This window comes from Desmodus rotundus, chromosome 4 (assembly GCF_022682495.2).
Source record: "Desmodus rotundus isolate HL8 chromosome 4, HLdesRot8A.1, whole genome shotgun sequence".
NCBI lineage: Eukaryota > Metazoa > Chordata > Mammalia > Chiroptera > Phyllostomidae > Desmodus > Desmodus rotundus.
Genome location: NC_071390.1, coordinates 167,839,163 through 167,866,942, shown reverse-complemented (window position 1 = coordinate 167,866,942; position 27,780 = coordinate 167,839,163). Strand labels below are relative to the sequence as shown.

General features: G+C 40.6%; 1 protein-coding gene across 3 annotated transcripts in view; it reads right to left on the bottom strand.

The window, feature by feature from the left end:
* The window catches only part of PPARGC1A (PPARG coactivator 1 alpha), a 622,917-nt gene that overhangs the window by 343,319 nt on the left and 251,818 nt on the right, over positions 1-27,780 (bottom strand). The gene's annotated exons all lie outside the window — the stretch shown is intronic.

Below are 27,780 nucleotides of genomic sequence, written 5' to 3'. Positions count from 1 at the left end.
GCCCTCAACTTTTGGAACAAAAGAATTTTTTGACAAATCATAGTAAATCAATAACTCATAGACAGTATGACAGGTACAGAATATCCTTACTTAAGATGAAAAACAAATTGTGCATTGAGATCTTTAATCAATAAAAAGCTAACAAATCAGCAGTGCAAACAAGATGAGAGAATCCTATTTCATCCTCAGTCACGAACTGGAGATGTACACAGGGCTGAGTTTTGTGGTTAAAAATTGCTCCCAGAATGGCGTGCTTGGGAACTATTGAGTAAGAAGGTCAATGGAGACCAACTTGCTGTGGGATTTGCAATGCAGAGAGGACAATTGGGTGGAACTGAAAAGGGCGCTCTACACAAATGCAAATTTATAAATTATTCCCTACAAATGTTCTTTCAGTATTTTGGTGGCTTTGAAGCCTCTGTTTTACTCATGGGAGTATGAGTGACAGACCTCTTGCTTTAGCTTTTGATTAAATGATGTTCAGACAAAAACCTATCAACATAGACTCAACTCTTCACATTAAAACTAGAGGGCTTGACCCACCCCAATTAACCCGACTCCTTTGAAATTTGACAACCAAGAGGTCCTGTCTTTTCTCCTGCCAGTTAAATCTAAAAGATTGTTGCTGGAGTATAACTCCTGAATTGCAAAATCTCCAATGTACCCTGCACACAGGAGGTATGCCCCTTGCAGCCATCTTCTGAGTACCTGGAGCACTAGACTTATGTAAATTGAGCTCATTTTATAGAAGAGGACTCTAACACTCAAAACTGTCCATGGACATGCCCAAGGTCATACCCACAACAGGTCGGTCTCATTCCAAAGCCCATTCCTTACGCATTTCACTGTGGTTGAGTCCTGCTATCCACAATTTGCCCATCCTAATTTTCCACTGCCTCCTGCCATACCCTTTCCTCTCTATTCTCACATAGTTCTTTACTGTCCCGAATGAGCCTTGTGCTTTGCCACTTGCATGGTTTTTCACACGGAATTCCTCAGTTCTGAGATCACTTACACTTCTTAAAGTCTATCATTCCTCAAGTTCTGCTGTAAGCACTGTCTGTCCTAAATACCTCTCGCCTCAGGTTGTCGCCAACAAGGCATTTCTACAGGTATCTAATGTCAGTTACCCTTTCTGCATTTTTCTACCTTATCTCTCCTCCCTGTTTCAACCTCTATGTTGCCCAAGGGCAGACACTGGTGCTGAATGTCTTAGTTTGTACAGGTTGCCATAAACAAATGCCATAGACTGGGTGGCTTATACACCACAAATTTCTTTGTCACAGTTTTGGAGGCTGGGAAGTCCAAGATCTAGGTGTTGGCTCATTCAGGTCTTGATGAGGGCCCTCTTCCTGGTTTGCCTTTGTACTGTGTCCTCATCTGGTAGAGAGAAAGAGGGCTCTGGACTCTTCTTCTTCTCATAAGGTCACTAATCCCATCCTGGGGATTCCACCCTCATGATCTCATCTCAGCCAAACCACCTCCCAGAGGCCTTACTTTCACATACCCTCACTTTAGAGTTATATCTTCAGTATATGAATTTTAGAGAAAGAAAAACATTCAGTTCATGTCACCCAGCTAATACCTATTGAATGTACATTTTTTGTGCCATGCACTGTCCCAAGCTCTTTATATTGATTAGATGTATTCATTCATTCATTTGCCACAATAACCCCATGTATAGGTACTATTACTGTCTCCATTCTGCAGAAGGGGATGCAAAGGCACAGAGGGGCCAGTACAGAAGCCCATACATTGTGGAGGTATGAATGAACACACGCCTTAGGGTTCCAGAAGGCACAGTCTCAACTTTGACCCCATGGCATCCCCATATACAAGAGCACTTTGCAACGTGTCTCAGCCATAGGCACAAACATATAAATAACTGTAGCGTGGTTGGAATAATCACACTCAACCAAACTTAGAGTTTGTGGTCTCCAGAAGCATCTGGTTCATTTGTTTAAACAAGGCACAGGGAGGGGAAATGCATGGCCTGGTGCCAATGCTGGTCTTTTGTTGAGGAAACCAAAAAAGAAAAGCATTGCTCCTCCACTGAGGGGCTGTTGGACGCTTCAAGGTTTTTCTTTCTTCTTTTTAAACTAAACTACTTCCACTCAAAACATAAAGGTAATTGTAAAAAAGGAGCTTTTTTATTATAACTACAAAAGGCTGGTAAGTGTGTGGTACTTACATATTGAAAAAGCAGCAGCTCTCAAGGAAAACTATTTCCTTGGTTGGTATTAAAATCAATGAAACTCTGGAAATTAGCCTTCCATTCATGCAATCATTTGTGGAACACCCGAAATATGTGAAACACTGTGACTGAGCCCGGGACACCGAGATGTAAACCAGCACTGCAGAGAGAGACAGTAGCATTTTACACAATGCAAGGTGAGCCACTATGCGCAAAATATAAATAAGGAGTTTGGGGAGCACACAGAAGAGATAGAGACTGAGCCGAGGCTTTGAGGTTGTGAATAATCGATAGATGCCTTTGTCCAGTGTTACAACATGAAATGTGACAGAGACTTTGTTGAAATATTTGAATAATTTGCCATTTAATGTTACTATTATTACTATTGATTAATCAAAGCTGTGATGTACTTTCCAATGACTTCGAAAGACAAAAAGACATTAGCTGAGCTGATTAACTCTTTATCAAGCATTCCCAAAGTTAACTGTTGAGATTAAAACACTCCTACCCTAACTCCAGATTTCAGTGAATACACGTCTATTTATATATACAAATAAGTTGGAATTTCTCAAATCTCACCTTGTTTGCCACTCAGCAACCCTTCCATGTGCTAACACTTCTGTTCAAGACAGAAGACATTAATTAAATAATTAGCCTTGAGCTCAGACATGTAAACAAACACAATTCATGAATTTGTTAATTGTTCTTCCCTGCTGTGGACATGAGCTATTGTTAGCAACAGTAATAATAGCACTGACTCTGATTTCAGAGAGACACTTCGGATACAGGAGGTAAAAGGAGCTCAGAGGTGGAGAAGGCACTAAAAAGGATCATGGAGTGTTTGAAGAGACCGATTGTACCATCGTTCTGTCTATTCCGTCACATAGAAGAGAACCTGGCACCGTGGTAAACCAAAACTAACCTACTCAATGCATATTAGAATTCGCACTAAGCACTGACAATGCCATTATTTTTGCCAGGCTCAACACTCAGAAATAAAGTGATTTCCCTAACATTTGAAAAAAATTGGCATGCTTTGAAAAAATATCAAGCATTAGCACCACCCTCCTTTCAGCAACAGGAAGATTTGATCTGAATAAAAATGAAACGAGATGGTGCAGACTGGTGTTCCAATGTTCCTCCAGGATTTTTTATGAGTGAAGTATAAATAGCAATTATCAGCAGGCATGTGTACACTGGGCATGGAAGACATATGCCTGTTGACAACAGGTTTCCAATAGGAAATACCAGGATAACTAGAAAGCAACCCAAATTATTTTTCTGCTGTTTATTAACATGTCAATCACTGCTTAGTCCATAAAAATTTTCATAAATTGCTGTAAACATTTCCCCATGTTCTTCATTTACATGAAAGCCTAATGATATCATTTCCTGTGCCATGTGAACGGGGGCTGATGGTGACTCTGTTGGTGAATGGAAGTGGTGTGATTGGAATTTTATGGGCTGGACTGTAGGGTTTCTGTCACTACAAGCCTGGAAACAAGATCAAATTGAAACCAGACTGGTCCATTGGCCCCAGAGAGGAATGCTAGGCTTGCCAAACAAAAACAAATTTCTCCAAATGACAAGCTGGGAGGAGGGAGAGTAGGGGACATGAAAAACAGGGAAGGGAGAAGGAGTATAGGACAAATGATCTCAGAAAATCCAGATTTTTTCTCACAAAGAAAGATAGAGCATGATGAGACAAAGGAAAGGAGCCCACAAACCCAAACTCAGGAGCTACCCTTCCCATCAAAGCACCTGAAATTGATAATCACTGTTATTTTTAATTTCATTCAAACTTCAAAGCCCAACTTGAATCCCATCTCCTCCTGGAAGTCGTCCAGTGCTACCACCTGTATGATGTTTTTCTCCTCAACATGTGAACTCAGAGCTGCATTCTACCATGGTGATCGAGGCATCTGTCCAGCTCTCCATCCAGACCACGAGCTTCTGGAGGGCAGGAGCTGGGATTCACAAATTCCCCAAAGGACCTGGACCTGACATCCCACCCGCAGCACAGGCTCAAAAAGTTCCTATCAAATAAATTAACCAAGCAAATGACTTTGTTCAAATATTCATAGGGTCTGAACATTTTTATTGTCTGTCAGTCCTTTCAGAAATTGCAAGGTTAGAGGGTGGGAGGCAGGGATGGGTGGGGTGGGGGGTGTGGTAGGGTGAAAATGGAGACAACTATACTTGAACAATAAAAAAAGATAAAAAATTCTGTTTTAATAAGGAAAAAATAAAATTGCTGGTAGAGCTGTAAAAAGTAAGAAAAAAAAACATGATTTCACTAAAAAAAAAAAGAAAGAAAGAAATCTCAAGAAAACGTGGGCAAAGTATAATGGAAAGAGTCTTTTGCAAGTCATGGTTGTGTGGCACTTGAATAAAACTCAAGATACATGACCAGCCAACCTGATTAAAGACTTCCTCTCTGACTTCTAGTATCAAAGTTTTCCACTGACTTCAAGTCAGGTGAAGGGCATGTCCCTTTATAATCAAGATGTCACTAAACAGTCATCAAATCTTGCATGAATGAATGAAGGAAGGAAGGAATAGGCGGACACTTGGGACCTGCGAATTCAAAAATGAGTGAAGCTCTAATCTCTGCTCCCAAGAAGTATGCAATCACCCAGGAAACATAAAGCAAGAAACAAATATGAAAACCAATATTACAAAAGGCACAATAAGCTTAAGTCCCAAAGGAAAAATGAATGATGTCAACTAAAACAAAAGAGAGATATTAACAGGCAAGGGCATTGGGGAAGACTCTTGGAGTCGTTGCTTGAACTAAGCTTTGAGAAATGTGCCAGATACCCACTCATCAAGTGGGACAAGGGTATGCCAGGCGCAGAAAGCAAGCACTGGCATACTGTAGTCAAAGAGTCCAGACTTTGCTCAGTGAAGCTCTAGGTTCTAGTCTGAGGTCAGCCACTTATAAGACGGATGGCCGTGTGTGAGCTGCTCTTTATTTTTTGGACCCTAGTTTATTTAGCTATAAGTGAGTAGGTCACTGCTACCCTCAATGGACTCTTGTATTAAAAGTGATTATGTATTTGGCCCTGACTGGTGTGGCTCAGTGGATTGAGTGCCAGCCTGCGAACCAAAGGGTCACTGATTCGATTTCCAGTCAGGGCCCAATGCTTGGGTTGTGAGCCAGGTCCCCAGTAGGGGGTGCATGAGAGGCAACCACACATGGATGTTTCTCTCCCTCTTTTTCTCCCTCCCTTCCCCTCTAAAAATAAATAAAATCTTTTTTAAAAAAGTGATAATGTATTTGAAATTGCCTGGCCAAATAATTTGAAAAGGCAAAGGCTAAAGAATATAGGGTGCATTGGGGAAAAATCAACTAATGAAGTTTTTGCAAGAGGGACATTCTATGGATCCAACACGCACTGCCAAAAATACAAGGGGAATATGACTACTCAGTACATTTCACTTTCCATGCCCTCGTGAAGCTTGTAGCAAGGTTACAAACACATATACACACAAGGCAAGAGTGACCTCAGTGGAAACTAGGTAGCCGATTGTCTGTGTTTGACCCAGATTGAGGGAGTCCCCAGGACATGGAATTTTCAGTGTTTAAACTAGGCAAGTCCTAGACAAACACCATGAGTTGACTGGTCACCCTGGTGGAGAGCTGCAAGTTACAATTTTCATAAGAGCTCCAAGAAAGTAACCAGCACAAGGATCTATATAATCAGAGGAAGATTTGTACAAAATAAGGACAAGACATTCTAGACCACTACAGTGGTTATTTCTCTCTCTTCCTATTTATTCTCAGAATTCTGAACTTTTTTTAAGACAATTTGCTCACCCTAAAATTCAAATTTAAATAGAGCCCTGAACTTTAAACATGAGACCTGCTTTAGATTCTGTTGGATATAGGCAAACACTGTTTTTCTCATTTTTAAGATGGATAAACTGAGCTCCACAGACAGGTTAAGCAACTTGTTCAAATCAACGACACAGCTGGAAATAAAACCCAGTTTCTCTACCTCCTGGTTCAGTATGTATTTTGGGATATATAACGTAGGCTTCAAACAGTGTTTAAGTTCTGTTTAACCTTAGTGGGGAATATTCCAATTAACATATCCACCCCTGGGGTGTTTCTCCCAGTTGAAATTTTCTTCCTTTTTTGTAAAATAAAGGAGACTCTCCCCACCCCCTACCTTTTTTTTTCTTACTAAAGCTAGCAAGCATTAGAGGCTTCTTTGGTTTTCTGCTCAATTCAACTCAAGAGAAGCTTGAAATGTATTCCACTTTTTGTAACAATTAGGAAAGGACTGTTAAGGGGTGGGGAAGATCAATCACTTGTGAAAAATGCTAGGTGTCCCATTATGGTGTGATAAGTTCAGCTGCATAGCATATGCATTTTTTTGCTCTCTGAATAAATGGCAGAAGTCAGTTCCCCATAAATTCAAAATGTATATTAGAACATGAAATCATATTTTAAGTGGATTTCACATATTGCTTCTCTTCATCATTCTAAATACCAAAGATTAAGCTTGCCACTTGCTCTTGCAGTCTTTTCTCTGCCTTTTTTTTTTTTTTTCATTTTTCCCCTTTTGTTTAATCAGATTGGAATAGTGGTTGGTGGCCTTTGTTACTGAGAACTACCTGAAAGGGAAAGAGAGAAAATGAACTCTGCCTGCTCTCTTCATTCCAAACAACATTTATTTTCATTATGACTGTTTCTGGCCTCTTACAAAATGGCACTGTCTCCCAAATGGCGAGGCTGACCCAAAATACCTTCTCACTAAGCCAACGCACACTTTCCATCCGGCTACTCCTTTGATACAGAACATTCTTTTTCCCCTACTTCATTTAATTGGAACTTCTTCAAGAATCCCACAAAGAGGTGAAGTATGTATGATGGTTGAGAACCCAGATGCTGGAGCCACATTTAAATCCCACCTCTATAACTCTGTCACCTTGACCAAGTCCCTTAGCCATGTCACTGTCCCTTTCTGTGTTCCTGTGTCTGGAAGATGAAACGTAGCAGCTCCTGTGGTCATCATCAATATTGATCCCAGGAAGACCCTCTCTCTAGCAGACTCCCAGACCCAATGGACCCATCACTTTGCAAGTATGACCCAGCTTCCATGTCTTTAATCCTCCGATAAGTTTTCTCCTTGCGGTTGACCAGCAAACCCATCCATCCTCTTCTCACAGCATCAGCCTCTGTGGGCACTCCTTCTGTTTGTGGGTTCCGGCTCCTCTTCCTCGTCTTCTCAACTGTCTCCATTCTCACCTAGAAAATCTCACTTGAGATTTAAATAATATACCAACCACACACTGTTCACAGTGACTGTCCCCTGAACCCTTGACTCACAGTGCTGCCTTCTGCCTTCTACACTTCAATGACTAACAAACATCTCAGGGGTGATACCCTGACCACAGATGTCACCCTGAATGTGCTCCTTCTGGCTCTTTCCTGCCCCAGGAGGCTGCAGGACCATCCGTTCTATGGCTCAGTCCCAAAGTCAAAGAGTCAACTTTGATTCTTTTCTTCACCCTCCCAAATCCATACCCCCAGAGCTCCACCTCCCAAACTTGCTCTAATCTGACCATGTCTGTCCATTTTTATCCCTGCACTTCTAGGTGTATTCTGGATCTCAAAGGCATCCTTCTAACTGATCCCTTGTTTCAATTCTTGCCCCTGTCCCCCACCCCACAATTCTCTCTCTACCCTGCGTCCACAGAAATCAGAAAAAAATAAAATAAAAACCCAGCAATGACCCACCCTGCTCCACTGGTTTTCTCTTACAATTAGAATAAACTCCCCTCTATCCTGGCTTTGCTGATGCCCAGTGTGGTCTAGCCCCTGCCTACCTCTGCACCTTCCTCCCCCCACTCCCCCCTACATTTACTACACTCGCCACTTATTTCTCTTTCGTATATGATCCAAGCCTATTTCTATCTTAGGAGGTCTTTGCAATTGCTGTTGCCTCTGAGCAGAATATCTCCCTCCCCCTACCCCGTTCCTTCAGGTCTCTACTCAAAAGTAACCTCCCCAGAGAAATTTCCCTACTGCTCTACCTGCAACCGCCTCAACATCAGTCACTTTCTAGCTCATTAGCCTGCTTTATTTTTGTCATAGATTTCATTACTATCTGATATATTATTTCTTTGTTACTTGTTTACTACCTGTCTTTCTCCAAATTCCATGAGAGCAGGTACCTCATCAGGTTCACAGTCCTATTCCCAATATTCTTAAAAGATCAAGCATATCTGATACTCTCCACAAATATTTTTAAATGAATGAATAGCAAACTTTTGAAATTGCTTAATTCCCTGAACTCATCCACCTTACACCAGTGAGATGTTTTGCAGGCCTAGATAATTATAATGTAATTACTCTGAAAGAAATGCATTGTAAGTTGTAAGTTAACAAGCAGATGAGTAAGTGTTCTGAGGACACTGACCACTTGTTTATTGTCTGAAGAATGGAATAAACAAGCACAATCTGGTTGAAATTGTTGTGGGACAGCTTGACTTGTAAGAAAAATTGTTTTTGATTTTCAGGGTCACAAATAATTAAGAGAAGCTATAAAAAAGGTGTCAGTACTTGATTCTTTAAGGCATTTGACAAACAATAGCCAATGATTTGCCTCAGATGCTTCAGTAATTTGTTGATTTATTGTCATTATTTGTGGGTTATATAACCTAACACATACATAAGATTTCAACCATTCTAAGATGTACGGTTTCCCACATCTTTCCTCTCTGATATCAGAATGTATCTGACAATTGATAGTGCCTGATAGTTAAATTGGGGACACCTTTTCTTAGTGATACACAAAATAATGGTACTTCAAATATGTCATCTTAGATGCAATAATGTATAGTAATTTGTTATAAGTTACATAAACTGAATGTTGGCTTTAAGCAAGTATATATAAGTCTTATCTTATTAATCCTCATAATAAGCCTACAGGAGAGATAACATTAGACCCATGTTATAACAAAGAGACAGGGAGCTTAAGTAACTTTTCTAAAGTCCTATAGTGTCTAAGGGCTAGAGCCCAGAATTTAATCCAGATCTACCTGGCCCCCAAACCAATTCTCTTCATCATTCTGCTATAACAATTATTAATTATTAGATTAATCCTTTAACTAATGCCCCTCACAAGGGAGTCACAGAGCAGGTATTCAGTCCCTGTGAGCTCCCGTCCTCTCTGCTCCCGTGCATCTGCCTCCGTGTAAGAGCATAAACCGTGCTCTGATTCCGTGGTTTATGTAAAACCTCTCAGAGGGTAAGCTTTGGCAGTCAGAGTCTGAGGTCTGGCTTTTTGAAAAGATCTGAGCCCATATCAAAGACAGCAAGTTAGCTCAGAAATCAGTGGGGCCACGTCATGACTGGGCTGCCAAAGGACCCCTCTGAGATGACCAGGGGAGAACAGCATAGGCAGATTCACTCCCTGCCTCAGTCCTGACTCACAGAAATGCTGACCGGATTAGACTTTGGAAACAGGGAGGTTGAAAGCACTAGAATAAGCTTGGGGCGGCGGGTATAGAGCATAGCAGAAAGGCATTGGTTTTCAGTTCTGACGGTCTCCGGTTCAAACCCCAACTCGACTTAGCATCTCTGGACCTTAGCCCTCTAGTCTGTAAATTAGGAAAAGCACTACTTCCTCTGTAGAGATCCACTAAGGGTTTGTTTCGTTCACAAATATTCATTGAGCACTTTCTATGTGCATGTGGGACACATCACTGAACAAAACAGATAAGTATCCCTGCCCCTACTTGCCTTACATTTTAACAACTAGTGTACGAGGATGTAGAGCATCTAGCATATTACTTGATTATTCATAAATAATAGTCATTTTTAAAGCTATTAAATAGAAGTATTTAATCAGATATTATGATTGAAACTGGTATCCTACTGAAATTCACCCAAGAATTATTCATAAAGCACCAAGCTGATTGATCCCACCTCAGGGTCTCCTCTGCCAACAACTTTCTTCATCAAGATCGTCATCACTTGCCTGTCTCCTATCATGCCGTATTCAGTCCAATGTCACAGTCTACCAGGGGTGTCCAACCTGTGCCCTGTGGGCGACCTGTGGCTCAAGATGGCTATGAATGCAGCCCAACACAAAGCTGTAAATTTACTTTAAACATTATAAGATTTTTTTGTGATTGCATGTCGCAATGTATTTAATGTGTGGCATAAGACAACTCTTATTCTTCCAGTGTGGCCCAGAGACGCCAAAAGGTTGGACACCCGTGGAGAGGAGATGCTGTCTAAACCAGCCTCTTCCTCCCTGCCTGGCCCCATGTCTCTACCACCTCACCTTGGACGTTTGCATCAGAGCCCTTCCCACAGCTAGAAATTCCTAAGCACAGGGACATCTGCTCTTTGCACCTAGAACAGGTCCTGGCACTGAATGTTTGCATGAGTGAGCATCAGTGATATCAGCTGGAATTTATAAACATGCTGAACTCGAGGTTCCAAGTGGGGACCTCCTGAACAAAACCCTCAAAACTTTTGTTACCAGCAGCCAGAGGGATACAAAGCTGGCAGAAGGCTATGTAGAAGCTGGCTCCCAGACCCTGGAAAGACAGATCACTCTGTTTCATTTGGAGACCCAAAGACTCTTAGAATCCAAGTTTTCACTGTGTGTGAAGACAACAAAACCTACAGGAGAATAGGAACAGGATTGAGGTCCGCTTGATCACATAGCTCCCCTGAGAAGGCACGCCTGAAGGTACTAGGAGAAAGGAATTCATATGGTTTCTTTAGCCTCACCAAAAAGCCTTCTGATAATCTTTCAGATCCAGAGCCACCAAAACACCAAATCATCCTGGGGTTGGGAGAGCTGGCCTGACAAGGAAAAAGGATCAATGAATCAACAAGAAATATGTTGAATATGTCCTATGCACCTAACCTGTGTCAGGTGACTCAGCTTAAAGATAAGACAGGGTGCAACAAGAGAGAGCCCCACAGGCTAAGCCAATATTGACCTTCTTTAATATTTTTATAAATGATCTAAACAGAAGTACACACCCAATTCTCCAGCTCTGCTGAGCAAAACAAACTCTTCAGGTTAATAAAATGTTGAGCTGATTGAATAAAAGGGCAGAAAGAGTTCACGATGCTACCTGCTGCTCAGAAAAATAACAAAGGAGTAGCTTCTCAAGTGTAGAAAACTGTCCTGACCCAGCAAAGGCCCCACTAAGGGAGAGTTGGAAAAAAAAAAAAAAGATTATGAAGGACAAGGGTCTCATCTTGTTTGTCACTGCTTTCCCAGAGCTAGGCCAGAGACTAACACATAACAGATGCTAATGTTGTGAAATAGAGAGGGAAAGGCACTGGGCAGGTAAGATATATTTCAAGGCACTGATGGAGGTAGAAGCATTGGATAAGAGGGGTAAGGAGCTAACTAAAACTGTGCTCATCCCCAGCCTGGTTCTTCACTCCTGAGACCTGAGCCGATGATGGTTATTTGCCAAGAACAATAGTCAAAGCCTCTGATCCTCATGACAATGAAAAGGAATTGGAATGGAGAGACAAAGGGGGGTCATTTTTAGCACGGACAAAACGGCCAACTCGAGGAGCCTTTGTCAGGTGAGGATATCTGACAAATCAGGACTCTCCTGCTTCCCTCAGCCTCACAAGGCAGGACCTGAACAGCTAAGAAGTCTCCTTTGTTGCCTGATCTCCAATAAACATGTGACAAGCTTGATATCGCTGGCCTTTCACATACCATAGTGTCATGGGAGCTCAGCAGTGATAGTGTTTGTGGTCTAATTTGTTAACTTCAAGAGACTCCCTAGACTGCAACCTGAAACTTAACAGCGCTAGAGGAGAAAAAGCAAAACCATTTCATCAGGAACGGGGTTTTGAGATTCTCTGGCTCCATCAAACATTCTCCCTCCTAGCGTCCAAAATCAAATGTTCACTGGGAGGCATAGCCACGGAAGATGTGGTAGGAGACAAAGACAGATTAAGTGATGTACATTCCAGTGCCTTCAGAGGGAAAACTCAAAGTGGGGACTGTGCTGAATCTTCTATATGCATAGAAGAAGGCAATAACTGGAAAGGTGGGGGTATAGATCCCTCAAAATAGAAGGGAGGCAGCTGCTAGTGGTAGGATGATGATCAGAAAAGGAGTTTGTCAAAGAGTTAGAGGTACCCTCCAAAGATGTGGTTCCTAAGGACTACTGCCTGGTCCTAAGTAAGGAGGAGCATGATGCAAGATTGCCGAAGTCAGGAAGGAAAGGAGAGCTTTGTTAAATGATCCAGTTCCTCCTTTAGCAAATATCTAAAACACCAAGAGTCCAATGACTTTATTCAAGGGTCCCTCTTCCCCGGACCAGCCACATGCTGTCCCCCCTCTGAGCCTTTGCTCATAATTCTTAATTCCAGCCTGCCCCCACCCCAACCTTGGAATGTCCAACTCGACACAATTCAGTCCCTACTTTCAAGACACAGCCCAGATTCCCTGACAATGGAGCCGGGGTTTCAGAGTAGGGCACATCTGAAATCTGATACCAAGACCAAACCACACAAGATGTGAACCCATGGGAAACCACCTAACTCCCCTGATCCTCAGCTTTGTCACCTGAAAATGGAGCTTACAGGACTTATCCCATTTGTGGGAATGCAGTGAAATATCAGGAGAGGATTATTAGAAAGGGGAATGGCACAGGACAGACAGCAAATTATAAGGCAAGGGGCTTTTGATTTAACTGGGGAATAAAATATGAAGGAGAAGCTAAGGGGAAAAGAAAGTGTGCAGAGGTTCAAATGGTAAATTTGAAGGTCCTGGAAGGGATTGGCAGGGAGCTATCATGTCACCAAGTGCCATTCACTGCATCTGCACTGGGAGACACAGAGGTGAGCAAAAATGATATGACCCATTTTCGCATGAAGCTTCCATTTTAATGAAAAGAAATAGACTTTGGAGCCAGGCCCATTTGGGTGTGAGCTCCAGCTCAGCTATATTCCAGCAATTGGTCTTGGGCAAGTAATTTGACCTCACCAAAGCTATTTGTTTAGCTGTAAAATGAGGCTAATATTAGCTACCTCCCAGAGTACTTGCAAAGATTAAGTGGGATACATAGGTAAAGAGCGTTTCCTATTGGAGAAGGCATGTAGGAAGAAGTCTTTTCTTCTTTCTTTCTTTTTTTAAATTTAATCTTTATTATGTATTTTTCCATTATCATTTAATCTTTTTATACCCCCTTCCCTCCAGCAATCACCATACTGTTGTCCATGACCATGAGTCCTTTTAACTTTTTGGTCAGTCCCTCCACCCCCTAACCCTCCCCCCCACCGCTAGCTGTCAGCCTGCTCTCCATCTATGAGTCTGTCTCTGTTTTCCTTGTTAGTTCAGTTTGTTCATTAGATTCCACATGTGAGTGAAATCATATGGCATTTGTCTTCCTCTCACTGGCTTATTTCATTTAGCATAATGTTCTCCAGGTCCATCCATACTCTTGCAAAGGGCAAAATTTTCTTCTTTTCTATGGCCAAGTAGAATTTCATTGTGTAAATGTCCCGTAGTTGTTTTATCCACTCATCTATTGATGGACACTTAGGCTGCTTCCATATCTTGGCAATTATAAATAATGCTGCAATGAACATAGAGATGCTTGTGTTCTTTGGAATTAGTGTTTTGCATTCCTTTGGATATATCCCCAGAAGTGAGATTGCAGGGTCAAAGGCAGTTCCATTTTTAATTTTTTGAGGTATCTCCACACTGTTTTCCACAGTGGCTGCACCAGTCTGCATTCCCACCAACAGTGTAAAACGGTTCTCCTTTCTCCACATTCTTGCCAGCACTTGTTGTTTGTTGACTTATTGATGATAGCCTTTCTGACAGGTGTGAGATGGTATCTCATTGTGGTTTTAATTTACATTTCTCTGATGATTAGTAACATTGAGCATCTTTTCATATGTCTACTGGCCATCTGTATGTCCTCTTTGGAGAAGTGTCTATTCAGGTTCTTTGCCCAATTTTTAATTGGATTGTTTGGTTTTTTGGTGTTGAGTTTTGTAAGTACTTTATAAATTTTGGATATTATTCACCTTTTATCAGTTGTATCAGCAAATATGTTCTCCCATTCTTTACGTTGTCTTTATATTTTGTTGATGGTTTCCTTTTCTGTGCAAAACCTTTTTAGTTTTTTGTAGTCCCCTTTGTTTATTTTTTCTTTTGTTTCCCTTGCCTGGAGAAATATATCTGATAAAAAATATCTATGAGCAATGTCTGAGATTTTGCTGCCTATGTTTTATTCTAGGATTTTTATTGTTTCAGGTCTAAAATTTAAGTCTTTGATCCATTTTGAATTTATTCTTGTGTGTGGTGTAAGAAGCTGGTCTAGTTTCATTTTTCTTCATGTACCTGTCCAATTTTCCCAATTCCATTTATGGAATAAATTTTCTTTAGCCCATTGTATGTGTTTGTTTCCTCTGTCAACCATTAATTGACTATAAAGGTGTGGGTTTATTTTGGGCTCTCTATTCTGTTCCATTGATCTATGTGTCTGTTTTTATTGCCAGTACCAGGCCATTTTGATTACTATGACCTTGTAATATAGTTTGATATTAAGTAGCATGATGCCTCCAACTTCATTCTTCTTTCTCAGGATCACTGTTTTTATGTGGGGCCTTTTGTAGTTCCATATAAATTTTCAAAATATTTGTTCTAGTTCTGAAAATGCTTCATTGGAATCTTGAGAGGAATTCTGTTGAATCTATAGATTGTTTTGGGTAGTATGGACATTTTAATGTTAATTCTTCCTATCCATGAAAATGGTATGTGCTTCCATTTATTTGTATCTTCTTCAATTTCTTTCTTCAGTGTCTTATAATTTTCTGTGTTTAGGTCTTTTACCTCCTTGGTTAAGTTTATTCATAGGTATTTTATTCTTTTTGAAGCTATTGTAAATGAGATTGTTTTCTTAATTTCCCTTTCTGTTAGTTCGTTATTGACATATAAAAATACAACTGATTTCTGGATATTAATTTTGTCTCCTGCTATTTTACTGAATTCATTCAGTAAATTTATCAGTTCTAGTAGTTTCTTGGTGGAATCTTTGGGGTTCTCTATGTACAGTATCATCTCATCTGCAAATAAACACAGTTTTACTTCTTCCTTTCCAATTTGGATGCCTTTTATTTTTTCTTATTCTCTGATTACTGTGTCTAGGACTTCTGGTACTATGTTGAATAAGAGAGGTGAAAGGAAACAACCCTGTCTTGTTCCTGATCTTATAGGGAATGATTATAGTTTTTGCCCATTGAGTATGATGCTGGCAGTGGGTTTGTCATATATGGCCCTTATTATGTTTAGGTATGTTCCCTCTATTCCCACTCTGCTGAGAGTTTTGATCATAAATAGTTGCTGGATTTTATCAAAAGCTTTTTCTACATCTATTTATATGATCATGAGGTTTTTATCCTTCATTTTGTTTATGTGGTGAATCACATTTATTGATTTGCAAATGTTGTACCAACCTTGCATTCCCAGAATAAATCCCACTTGATCATGGTATATGATCTTTCTGATCCATTGTTGTATTCAGTTTGCTAATATTTTGTTGAAGATTTTAGCATCTATGTTCATCAGGGATATTGGCCTATAATTTTCTTTCTTTGCAGTGTCTTTATCTGGTTTTGGAATTAGGATAATGCTGGCCACATACAATTAGTTTGGGAGCCTTCCCTCCTCCTGAATTTTATGAAATAGTTTGAGAAGAAGAGGTGTTAGTGCTACTCGGAATGTTTGGTCAAATTCACCTGTGAAGCCATATGGTCCAGGACTTTTGTTTGTTGGGATTTTTTTTTTATTACACCTTCAATTTCATCAGGTGTGATCTGTCTATCAAAATTCTCTGATTCTTCCTGATTTATTTTTAGAAGATTGTATGTTTTCAGGAATTCATCTATTTTGTCCAGGTTGTTCAGTTTGTTGGCATATAATCATTCATAATATTTTCTTACAATCTTTTGTATTTCTTTGGTGTCAGTTGTTTTTTCTCTGCTTTCATATCTGATTTTATTTATTTGGGTCCTTTCTCTTTTTTTCTTGATGAGTCTGGTTAAAAGTTTGTCAATCTGGTTTATCTTTTCAAAGAACTAGCTCTTGGATTCATTGATCTTTTGTATCATTTTTTTACACTCTATTTCTTTTTTTCTTTTTTTGCTCTGATCTTTATTATTTCCTTCCTTGTACTCACCTTGGGCTTTGTTTGTTGTTCTTTTTCAATTTCATTTAAGTGTGAAGTTAGATTGTTTATTTGAGCTTTTTCTTTTCTTTTCTTTCTTCTTTCTTCCCTTTTTTTTTTTTAACAGGTAGGCCTGTAATGCTATGAATTTCCTTGTCAGGATTGCTTCCCCTATGTCCCACATATTTTGGGTTGTTGTGTTCTCATTTGCATTTGTTTCAAGGTATCTTTTGATTTCTTCCTGGACCTTGCTACTGACCCATTCATTGTTTAATAACAGTTATTTAGCTTCCATGTCTCTGTATGTTTTTCAGTGTTCTTCTTGTGATTGATTTCTAGTTTCATTGCATTGTGGTCAAAGAAGATGCTCGATATGATTTCAATCTTCTTAAATTTACTGAGACTTGTTTTCTGTCCTAATATGTGGTCTATCCTATAAAATGTTCCATTTGCACTTGAAAATTATGTATATTCTGCTGCTTTGGGGTGAAATGCTGTTAAGATATCAATTAAATCCATTTGATCTAGTGTGTCATTTAAGGCCACTGTCTCCTTGTTGATTTTCTGCCTGAAAGACCTATCCATTGAAGCCAGTGGGGTGTTAAAATCCCCAAATATGAATGTATTTCTGTTGAATTCTCCTTTTATGTGCATCAAGATTTGCTTTACTTATTTAGGTGTTGTTACATTTGGTGCATAGATGTTTACTAGGGTTATATCCTCTTGTTGGATTGTCCCCTTTACCATTATGTAGTGTATTTCTTTGTCTCTTAGTATAGCCTTGGTTTTAAAATCTATTTTGTAGGATATAAGTATTGCCAATATTATTTTGTTGGATAAAAGTCCAGCTATTTTTCTTTTCCATTTGTATGAAATATCTTTTTCCAACCCTTTACTTTTAGTCTGTGTGTATCTTTTGATCTGAGATGGGTCTCTTGGAGGCAGAATATATATGGGTCTTGTTTTCTTATCCATTCAGCTACCCTATGTCTTATAGTCAGAGCATTTAAGCCATTTATATTTAAGGCAATTATTGATAGATATCTATGTAGTGACATTTTATTATTGTTCTGTTTTTCTCCTTCTTCTTAAAGCAAGCCCTTAAACATTTGGTGCAGTACTGCTTTGGTGTTAACATACTCCTTTAGCTTTTTCTTGTCTGGGAAGCTCCTTATTTGTCCTTCAATTTTAAATGACAGCTTCACTAGGTAAAATAGCCTGGGTTGTAGGTCCTTGCTTTTCATCACCTTGAATATTTCACACCACACCCTTCTGGCCTGAAATGTTTCTGTTGAGTAATCCAGTGCTCCTTACCTTTGTAGGTAATTATCTGCTTTTATCTTGTGGCTTTAAGGATTCTCTCCTTGTCTTTAAGCCTTGTCATTTTAATTATGATGTGTCTCAGTGTGGGTCTCTTTGGGTCCAACTTGCTTGAGACTTTCTGAGCTTCCTGGACTTGTGTGACATTTTCCATCACCAGATTAGGAAAGTTTTTGTTCATTATTTCTTCAAATATGTTCTCAATCCCTTGCTCACTCTATTTTTCTTCTGGTATTCCCATGATGCAGATGTTGTTACATTTCATTTTGCTTCCATTTCATCTAGTTCTGGAGAATCCTCTTGTTCTTTCATTTGGGGTCTGTTTCTTTGTCTTCCCATTTTGGCTGCTTCTTTATATTTTCCACCTTAGGTGTTAAATTAATCAAGCATTAAACTAATCAGTTGTTAATCTAATAAAGCTGTAATCAGCAGTCCAACCTAAGTACCACAGGGTGGGGCAGAGAAATTCCAGTGGGCAGGGCTATTGCTTCCCTCAGGTTGATGCCTCTTGGAGACCAGTGCTTTGTCAGAGAAAGATGGCTTCTGCATAATGAGGAATGACTCAGCATAGGGATCCTGGTGGCTGTTTTTCCCCTTCAGTTTTCTCCACAGAGCCACTAGCCCCAGGCTCTCCTCAAGTTTCTCTCGTCCACTCTGCCCTCCCTCTCCCAGAGCCCAGGGTAAGTAGCTGAAAATGAAATTTTGTGCACTGGCCCTTTAAGAGGCTCTCTACATCTCCAGCCATCTCTCCCTGGCAAACAGAAACCCTGCTGCTTTTCACAGCTGGATGTTACCTGGGTTTCTTCCTGGCTCTTGTGCTATAGGCTGGGGAGGCCAGCTTGGAGTTGAGACCCCACACTTATCAGGGTGAACCCTCTACCCACTGAAATATCCCTCCAAACTTCAGCTGCCAGCTGTGTGCACCCAGGCAGCCCTCTCACGTCTCCTCCACATTCCCTACCAGTCATGTTGTACTGAAGTGTTTTCTTCTCTCTGTCTGTGGTTGTAAGGCTTCTCTCCAGCTAGTGTTTGGTTGGTTATTCTGGATGACTTCTCTATAATTTAGTTGTAATTCCAGATTGGTCCTGGGAGAAGGTTAGTGTAGCTTCCACTTTCTCCTCTGCCATCTTGGATCTCTCCTTATTTCCTTCTTATTGGAGTCTTATGCCATGCCAGAAATGTCCGAGGGTTTTGTTTTCTTCTAATGAAATGTCAGATTTATGGAAAACAGACACCAAGTGTGTTTTTTTTTCCATCTCCCTTTCAAAAAAATAATATTTTACAAACTATTGTCAAATGTATATTGTTTTGGATGAGCATTGTGGCCCTCACACAATATTCTTCATTTTGACCTGAAAAATACAGGATCTAATGATTTGAATGCTTTCCCACCCCCATGATCAACAGCAATGCCAATTTGTATATGCTTCCACTAAATTACGTGCCATACTAGATAAAAGATTTGTTTTGAAAAACAGCTACTTCCAAAAATAAGAGAGTTTATCAATTCCAATCATTCTTATCCAAAATTAGTTGTCAAGTTTCAATGGCTGAAATGAATTTAACAACATAAATTCGGTACCGTTGCTGAATGACTAATGCTACCTTGCAGAGTAGTCCTGAATACACAGCCCTGTTGGGGTTCACCAACTCCATTTAAAATATCAGCACTTTTGTGTTATAATAGAGCCTATTAACAACAGTTGACTGACACTAGATGTAGTCAAACTAAGCATCAATTAAAAAAATATGCTGACCTTTCCAAAACTTAAGAGGCAGTTGTCCCACACTCACCAAAGGGAAATTGGAATAATTACTGTGGTGTTATGAAACCAAGTTATTAGACTAAGAGACAGCAATATTTTTTCACTGTCACAGAAAGCCAGCAAATACATTATAATGCCGTAGTAATGTTGATATTCATAAAATCTCATTAGGCCAACTGGAAGTCAAACATTAGCCAATCATGTTCCTGATTCATACTTACAGTTCAAAGTTAAATATGTGCTTTAGCTACTTAGAAACAAAATTGAACTTGGGATCTGCATTGCTCTCATTAAGCAGTACTCTGCTAGGCTGTGTTTAAGATGAACAGCCCATAGGAAGCTCTTCCCAAACCAGTGAGAAGGCCTCCTTCCTACATCAGACTTGGAATGCCATGACTCTTCACTTACATAAACATATTTTCAAGCAGTCTGGATTTCCACTGCCCTGCCCTGTCTTTCCTGGTCATTCCACCTTAGGCTAGTTCATCTACAGCAAAACGAAAATCCAATTGCAACAAAATAATTCTCATTTTCCGTAAGGACCTTTGTATTGTCTCCACAGTACAATAGGTGACTACCTTCCTTGCATGTTTCTTTCTTTCCTGTCTCTGATACTCACTCTTAATTAGAAGGAAAGACAAAGAAACTGACTTAATCAGGTATTATGAGTGAGCTGAGCTCCGTGCGGAGGAAACAGCATTGAGTCGGACAGCAGCAAAGTTGCCCCGGCACTGGGGCAGAAGCAAAGTCTCAGTATCGCTGGTTGTGGGGACAGAGCAGGCATATTTTTTCTCTATGAGAGACCATGTTTTAAAATTCCAGTAATCAGCGCAAACACCGCAGCACCAGCAAAATGTGTGTCCCTTCATGTTGAGACAGGTCACTGCCTCTTCTACATCACTTCCATATTTATAGCCCACAGCTGGGGTTATTCTGCAGGGTCACCAGGCTGGGGAGCAATGCCTAGAGACTGACAGCAACTAGATGGCATATATATCTAGTTGGTATATATATATACATTTAGTTGGTTTACGCCAGGGACATCAGATAGAAAAGGGGCAATTTGATTTTGTTGTACCCTTTCTAGTTAGCCTCCTTGGAGAATCTGCTTTAAAATTACTGAGAGCTCTGCCACATTGCATACAATGCACATCCTTCATAGCTTGTAATCCGTGGGCAAAACATGACTTAGTCTTTGCTTTGTGCCTAGGGAACCTATGGGAGGGTAAATAAATAAGCCTCTGGTAAACACAGTGAAGACCCAGGATTTCTATCAAGGGAAGAGGGTTGGGCAAGCAGGTTGGAATAGGGGCCTGAGGGGACCTGTCTCAATGTGACATTTTGCACTGTAAGTGCGCTGTTTCGACTTAGCATGTTCATTTGCTGTGGGAGAGGAGCCTGCAGAGGGGCAGGTCTGAAGTCCCTCCAAGCTGCTCTGACACAACTACTAGGAGTAACCCCAATTGCCTCTTGATGAGTATCCGATTTGCCTGGCTCCTTTGTAAACCTCTAAAAATATGGAGGCATTTGAAGAAAGAGAAATAATTATAATTATTGAATATTTAAGCAAATAATAATATAATATTGAATATTTAAGCAAAATATTCAAAAGTGTTTTGACAACAAAAATGTCTGATGGCTATATTACCAAATAAACTCTAAGATTAAAAATAACATATTTTTCATTTTAAAAATAACTAAATGTTGGTATTTAGGATCCTGTACTTAAAAATGCATGAAATTTGGTCAAACTAAAATTATGACAACAAGGCATTACATATACACAATAGGATTTGGATCATGAAAATAAAACAAATCTTTGTATAGAAACTTTCAATTCACAAAATATGTTGAAATGATATGAACTCTCTGGGTCTCTGTTGCAACCCCATAAATGAGGTGGGCAGGATACCAAGGTCCCCATGTTACATATCACAGAGAAAACTGGGGCTCACAGGTGAAGTAGCTTGCTCACAATGGCACACACAGTTACATGGATGAGGGCAGGTGAGTGCCCCAAAGATCAGCTTCTAGTTCAGAGCTCCTTCCATCAAGTTACAACTTTGTTTTCTCAAAATATGTTGTGCTACAGATAACCTCTCCAGGTACAGCAGCAATAACAAGCCAGTAACATTGAGCACTCCTATTGCTTAATTTTTTGTTTCTAATTCCCTTCTCCAATAAAAGGAGCCCAGGATCCTTGCAGAAATGGCTAATTCTTGGACTGGGACAAGAAATATACAAAATGACCCTGGAGCATTGTGACAGAAAAGGATCCCTCTTTCTCTCTCTCTCCACCTCCCTCCACACCTCCCCTTCTCCCTGCCCCTCACACACACACAAGTACACACACATACATATATAACAATAGAAGCATGTTGAAGGGAGCCAGGAGCCATCTGAAATTGCTTCCAACTGCCAAAGCTGGAACAAGATAAGTAATGTAAGACTGGGTTATAATTTGAAGTATAAAATATCCATGAGTCCATAATGATGTAAGTAAATGATTTGAATAAATAAGCAAATGAGAGAAAGGAGATGCAATCTCCCATGCAGCAAAATTTCAAATAATTTCTGTACATATGCTGCCCTCAAGCAGGTGTAGTAAAACTTCAACTTTTTAAGTGTGGGTTATACATAATCTCCTCCCCAAGAGTACAGTAAGGAAAATAAAAGGATGACTTTACAGTGGAGAACCCTAACAAATACTATGTCAACCAGATGATAAAGGTCAACATCAACAGTGGTAAGTCATGTTGATACTATGTCCCCTTGATATGATATTATGAAAATGGAACTTTACTTCTGTGGTCTTCCAAAGGCCCATAAGCCTGATCTAATCATGAGAAAAAAATCAGACAAGTCCCCCAGTTGAAGGCCATCCTACAAAATGCCTGACCAGTCGTCCCCCACATTGTCATGGTCATCGCAAACAGAGCAAGTCTGAGAAACCCTCACAGCCAGGAGGAACCTAGGCAGACTTGAAAATCAAATGCAATTATAGGATTGTGGATAGGATCCTAAAACAACAAAAATAGGACATTAGATATGAAATTAAGGAAAGCTCAATAAAGTATGAACTTTAGTTAATAGTGAAGTATCAATATTGGTTCATTAGTTGTAACAAATGCACTTTACTAATGTCCTGTAAAACATTAATAATAGGGGAAACTAAGTGAAGGGTATATAGAAGCTCTGGATTCTCTTTGCAATGGTTTTGTAAATCTAAAACTGTTCTAACACTAAATGTTTATTTTTTTAAAAATGACCTCTGTGCACCAAAGCCATATACACAGCACACAGACCATTTCACATGATCAAAGAATAGGCCTTCGTTCATTGTAAACAAACACACTTAACTATGACTTCTGCACGCTGACCACCGATGGCAGCCCAAAAGCTCCAGCCACCTAGATGTTTTACAGCAAATATTTAAAAATTGTGAGATCCTCCACAATCTGTGGGCCATCCTTCCTGAATACTGAGCAACTAGTAAGACTTGAGGCAACAGCTGCTAAATTTGAAACAAGGAAAGCTTTAGAAGTAAAGAAGTGTGGCAGGTGGTACCACCTGTGCTATCTGACTCCAGCCCCAACAATCATCTACTAAGTGGTGGTAAAGGGGAAAACGCAGTCACTCACAGTTGGGGGAGGCCTCAGCTGGAGTGTCTGTACCCAGTGTGCAAGAGATCCTAAAACCGCAACTTTAAATGCATTGGCTATTGATGGAGAAATCCATGTGGCAGCTAAGTGGACATTAATGTGCTATAAAGTACCTGTTGGGGCCTCACAAACTAAATTATGTTCCCTCCTACCTACACACCAAGAGGGTATAATCTACTGAGGGGAAAAAAGAATTCTTGATTTTTAAATCGAACTACATTGCAATGCCAGGGCAGGGAGGAGACCCGAGTAAGATGCTAGTTGATGAAATGGGATGTTGGGCTGCACTCCTCTGAGCCTGTTCCCTTCACATCTCCCCCTACAGCAAATGGCAGGCAATATCCCATCGGCTCATTGACAGAGTGGGGGCCTCCTGGCTCAGACTGCATCCCTCTGACATCCCATCTGCTTAGTACAGAACAGCCATTTTCAGTCTCAAAGAATCATGGTACTGTCTCAATTTTGCAGGGGACCTGAAAAGCTGGTGTATCCCTCTGATAATTTGACACCTGATCCATCACCATAGCATCCCTGTCAAGGGCTCCTTCAGCCTCTCCTTGGGACAAGGACCACACTACCTTTCAAGGCATGGTCTGAAGTCATCATTGTCCCTGCTTGATCCCGCCATCTGACCTCCTCACTGTTGCTTGTGCCCTCTGCCCTCTGTGCACACTCCTGCCTCAGGGCCTTTGCACTTGCCCATTCCTCTTCCTGGAATGCTCCTCTGCCACATGCTCACATGACTTTCTTCTTCACCTTCTTTATGTCTTTGCCCACGTGTCTCCTCCTCAGTGAAGCTTTCCCTGACTATACACTTAAATTTTTCCATTCCCATCTCCATCCCCAGTACTCTATCCTCCTTAATGCTTCAATTTCTCTACAGCATTTACCACCATCTCACAACTATTTTTTAGTTTTTTTTATTGCCTTACTTCCCCCTCTAGGGTATAATCTCTGTGAAGCCAGGGTTTTTTCCTCATTGCTATACTCCCAGCATCCAGAAATGTGACTGACATGTGTCACTAAATTCATATAAATTTATGAATGAATGAATTCTTAGCTCCCAAGCAAAACTTTCTATTTCATGAACTAGTCATATTTATAAAAGGCTTATGCACCACCTCTATAAAAAGGTTAATTCATGATATGTACAGGGCATTCCACATTTATGGTATTATAAACTTTGTAACAGTATGTCTTTTGAAGACTGACTTTGGTGTAGAAAATACCACATATTACATATTAAAGGTGATGATCACAACACAGGTTTCTTTTGTTTCTTACTTAGGTACTAAATGGGAAATTCAGAAATACATGCGAAATTCATTTCTCATTCATCTCTGTCCTCCTCTCTCCCACACAGAGCCAAGGTCACTGCTTTCATCATATGTCCACACAAAATGTGTACACAGATGGCCATAGCAGCATAGGAATCAAAAAGCAAAACTAAATGCAAATATCCACTAACTAGTAAGTGGTAACACAAAATGTGGTGTGTCCATCCAATGGAAATCCATTCAGCGATAAAAAGACAAAATCTACTGACACGTAATGCAACTTGGATGAAACTACAAAATAGTATGCTACATGAAGGAAGCAAAACTCACATCGTCTGTGATTCCCTTGTATAAAAAATACAGAAATGACAAATCTATAGAGGCCAAAAGTACATTAGTGGTCACCTGGGGCTAAGGGTGGGACTGGAGATTGACTGCAAATTGACATGAGGAATCTTTCTGGGGTGATGAAAACATTATAAATTTGGATAATGGTAATAGTACACAACTATGTATTTACAAAAAATCGCTGACTTGTACACTTAAAACAGGTGACTTTATTTTATTGAACATTGAGCATACTTCAACAAAGATGTTAGAGAACATTTTTTAAAAAGTGTTCAGGAACTAGCCAGGCACTATCTTATCATTGTATTCCCAGTCAATACAGAGGAGAGAGGCCTGGGAGAAGAGCCTCCAACATGGGTCTTCTGCTAGAGCAGAAACTACCCCTAGTCTTGTCAAAGGGAGAAAAAGGCTGACACCGAACCCCAAGGCCTCCAAGACGTAGCACCTACGTATCACAGCAGAGCACTACAAAAGAAGTTAAAGAGTAATCCCCACCCTCTGGGCATTTTTCACCTGGAAGAAATGAGATGTTCAGATAAACTCCCGATTTTAGAATATTTTAATGCCTGAGACCTCTCAAAAAGAGAGCAATATATCAAGCATTCATTTGTTCATTTTTTGAAACATTTATTGAGCATCTACTTTGCACTACCACTAGCTAGGTGTTGGGGACATACAGATGCACCAGGTACAGTGATGCCCAGAATAGCTCTGATACTGTCACTCGCAGCTCAGTGAGATCCAAAGGAGAGTCCCTAGTCCTTCCTTCCTACAGCTGAGATTTCTGGGAGGACAGTGGAGGAGGCTCAGAAATGCGCACACATCCATCCCCCTCCAGGATGCCAAGGGATGGATTATAGGCCCGGATGTGTTCCTGGGCAGACTGGGAAAGAAGTGAGTGCTGGGAGTGTTTTATTTGTCATGCCCTCCCTCCCTTGAAGCCCAATGGCTGGGTTTCGGCTTCACTGTTAGTCTCTTTCTTTCTGGCAGACAGATCATCCATTGAAATCAATAGGTTAGGAAATCAATAAAATGCAAACAGGGCACTTCACCCTCGCTGGTGTTAGACTCTCCTCCTTCCTCCCACCACAGTGCTTCCTTTGCATCAACCCCCTTGGTGACTTGAAAGCCTCTTCAGTTTTTGCCATCTTACCACTCTCCTCAGCTGTGCTGTGAAGTCTCTTTGTCATTTATCCAAGGAAAGTGACTATTCCAAAACCCAGGGATCTTGTGTCCTGGATTCTTTCAGCCACGACTTATGGCCCAGGTATTTTAGGGCCTTCAAGCTTCCCCATCAGCTCAACAGAAGACTGGATGTGGAAATAAATGCTGTGGACAGAAAGGGGGTTCTAGGGAAAGTAACCTCACAGGGTGATCTGATCATAAACTCATAATCGGGCAGGTCATGGTTACTAAAACTCTGATCTTTGCCTTAAGCAAGCCCTGCCCACTGCTTCTGTGCATCAAGGTTAACACACCTTTGAAATGCCCCCTCTCAGGCCCCTCCTTCTAAAGCACACAAGAGGTATGCTAATTCCCACCTTGCTTTCTCCCACCTCCATGTAATCTTCTTTATGTCCCTCCTTAATTTCAAATGCATTAAAGAAACTACAAAACCGCTATTCTCTGGAGTATTTGAGATCTTACTCCCTGACATATGTCATCAGTTTGGCTCAAATAAAAGTTCTCTACAGGTTTAGACATTTCTTACATTAACTATGTGAACAGGTTGTATTGTCTACCCAGAGTTGTCACACATGGTCTATGAGGGTAGCACGGCGTCCATCCCTGGAGGCATGCAGACAGAGGGCTTGGTGATAGGTCAGAGAGAGCGAGTCATCATTCCAACATTGTTCAGGGGTTGGTCTAAATGACCTGCTAAGCCCTTCTATTTCTGAGATTCTGTTATTCAGAATGCGGGTGATAGAGCCGTACAATATTACAATAGCAAAACAGCAGTGGTCAGGACTGGAGAGGACAAATAGACCTTCTCCCCACAGAAATTTTCAGAAACATCTGGAGAGAAGCAGATTGTCAAAGACCAGACGAACTGAAGTCAAGGAAGTGGAGGCGGAGGGCCTGAACAGCAACGGGACTACATCTGCACACGGCAGCTGGAGAAGTCTGCAACGCTAGGGCGCATTTGGGGGAAAATTCCACAGAGTGATGTTTGAAAGTTTGAGGTTAGAACTAGGTTCCAGTTTCACCTGTGCCATTCAGTATGAGAGCTCAGCAAGTTAAATAACCTCTTTCCAAATCTTCATCTGTAAAATGGGAATAATAACTCAGAGTTTGTCCAAAGATTAAATTTAACATTTAAAAAGCAGTACATTATGATCATGATTATTAATTGTTATTCCACTGAAATGTCCTATTTTCTCGATGGTCAGCATGAAAAGGAACTATTAGATGCCCCACAAACTGTACTAGAGAAGTACAGCCCCAGGTAAAATGGCAGGCTGGCCAGACCATAGATCTGACTCAGAGGGACCTCTTAGGCGTCTTGTGAAGACCTCTGGCTGAGCAGACTCCTCGGTTGGTCCCTTGCTACTCCAGGGAGAGCACTTTAAAGAAAGCTCCAAACCATCGGCCAACCGCAAGAAAACAGCAGGGAGTGAACTGGGTCAGGCCTCAGAGGGCCATGCAGACTTGTCACTTTGATTTCTCTTTCTTTGGGGAACCATGCTTCTTGGACTGATACTCATTTTAAGTTTAGAATACATGTGTGTGCCTTGCAATTTGGAATTATGCAAAAAGAAAAAAAATCCTTCTGTCAAAGAAATGTAGCCAAGCCACCCTGACTGAGATGGTCGTGACATGGGCCACATTTGCATACACACCTGAGTCAACATATAATTTACCATAATTGTAGAAGTCAAGGGCTACTTGAATGGGACAGATTGCCAAACCATGTGCCTGACTCAGCCCTAGAAATGATAATAAAACCATCAAATTAATCCTTTGCAGCTTCTTTGCCTTCAGTACTGTTTTCCAGCCTAGTCTGACTATGACAATCAGCTGGGATGCTT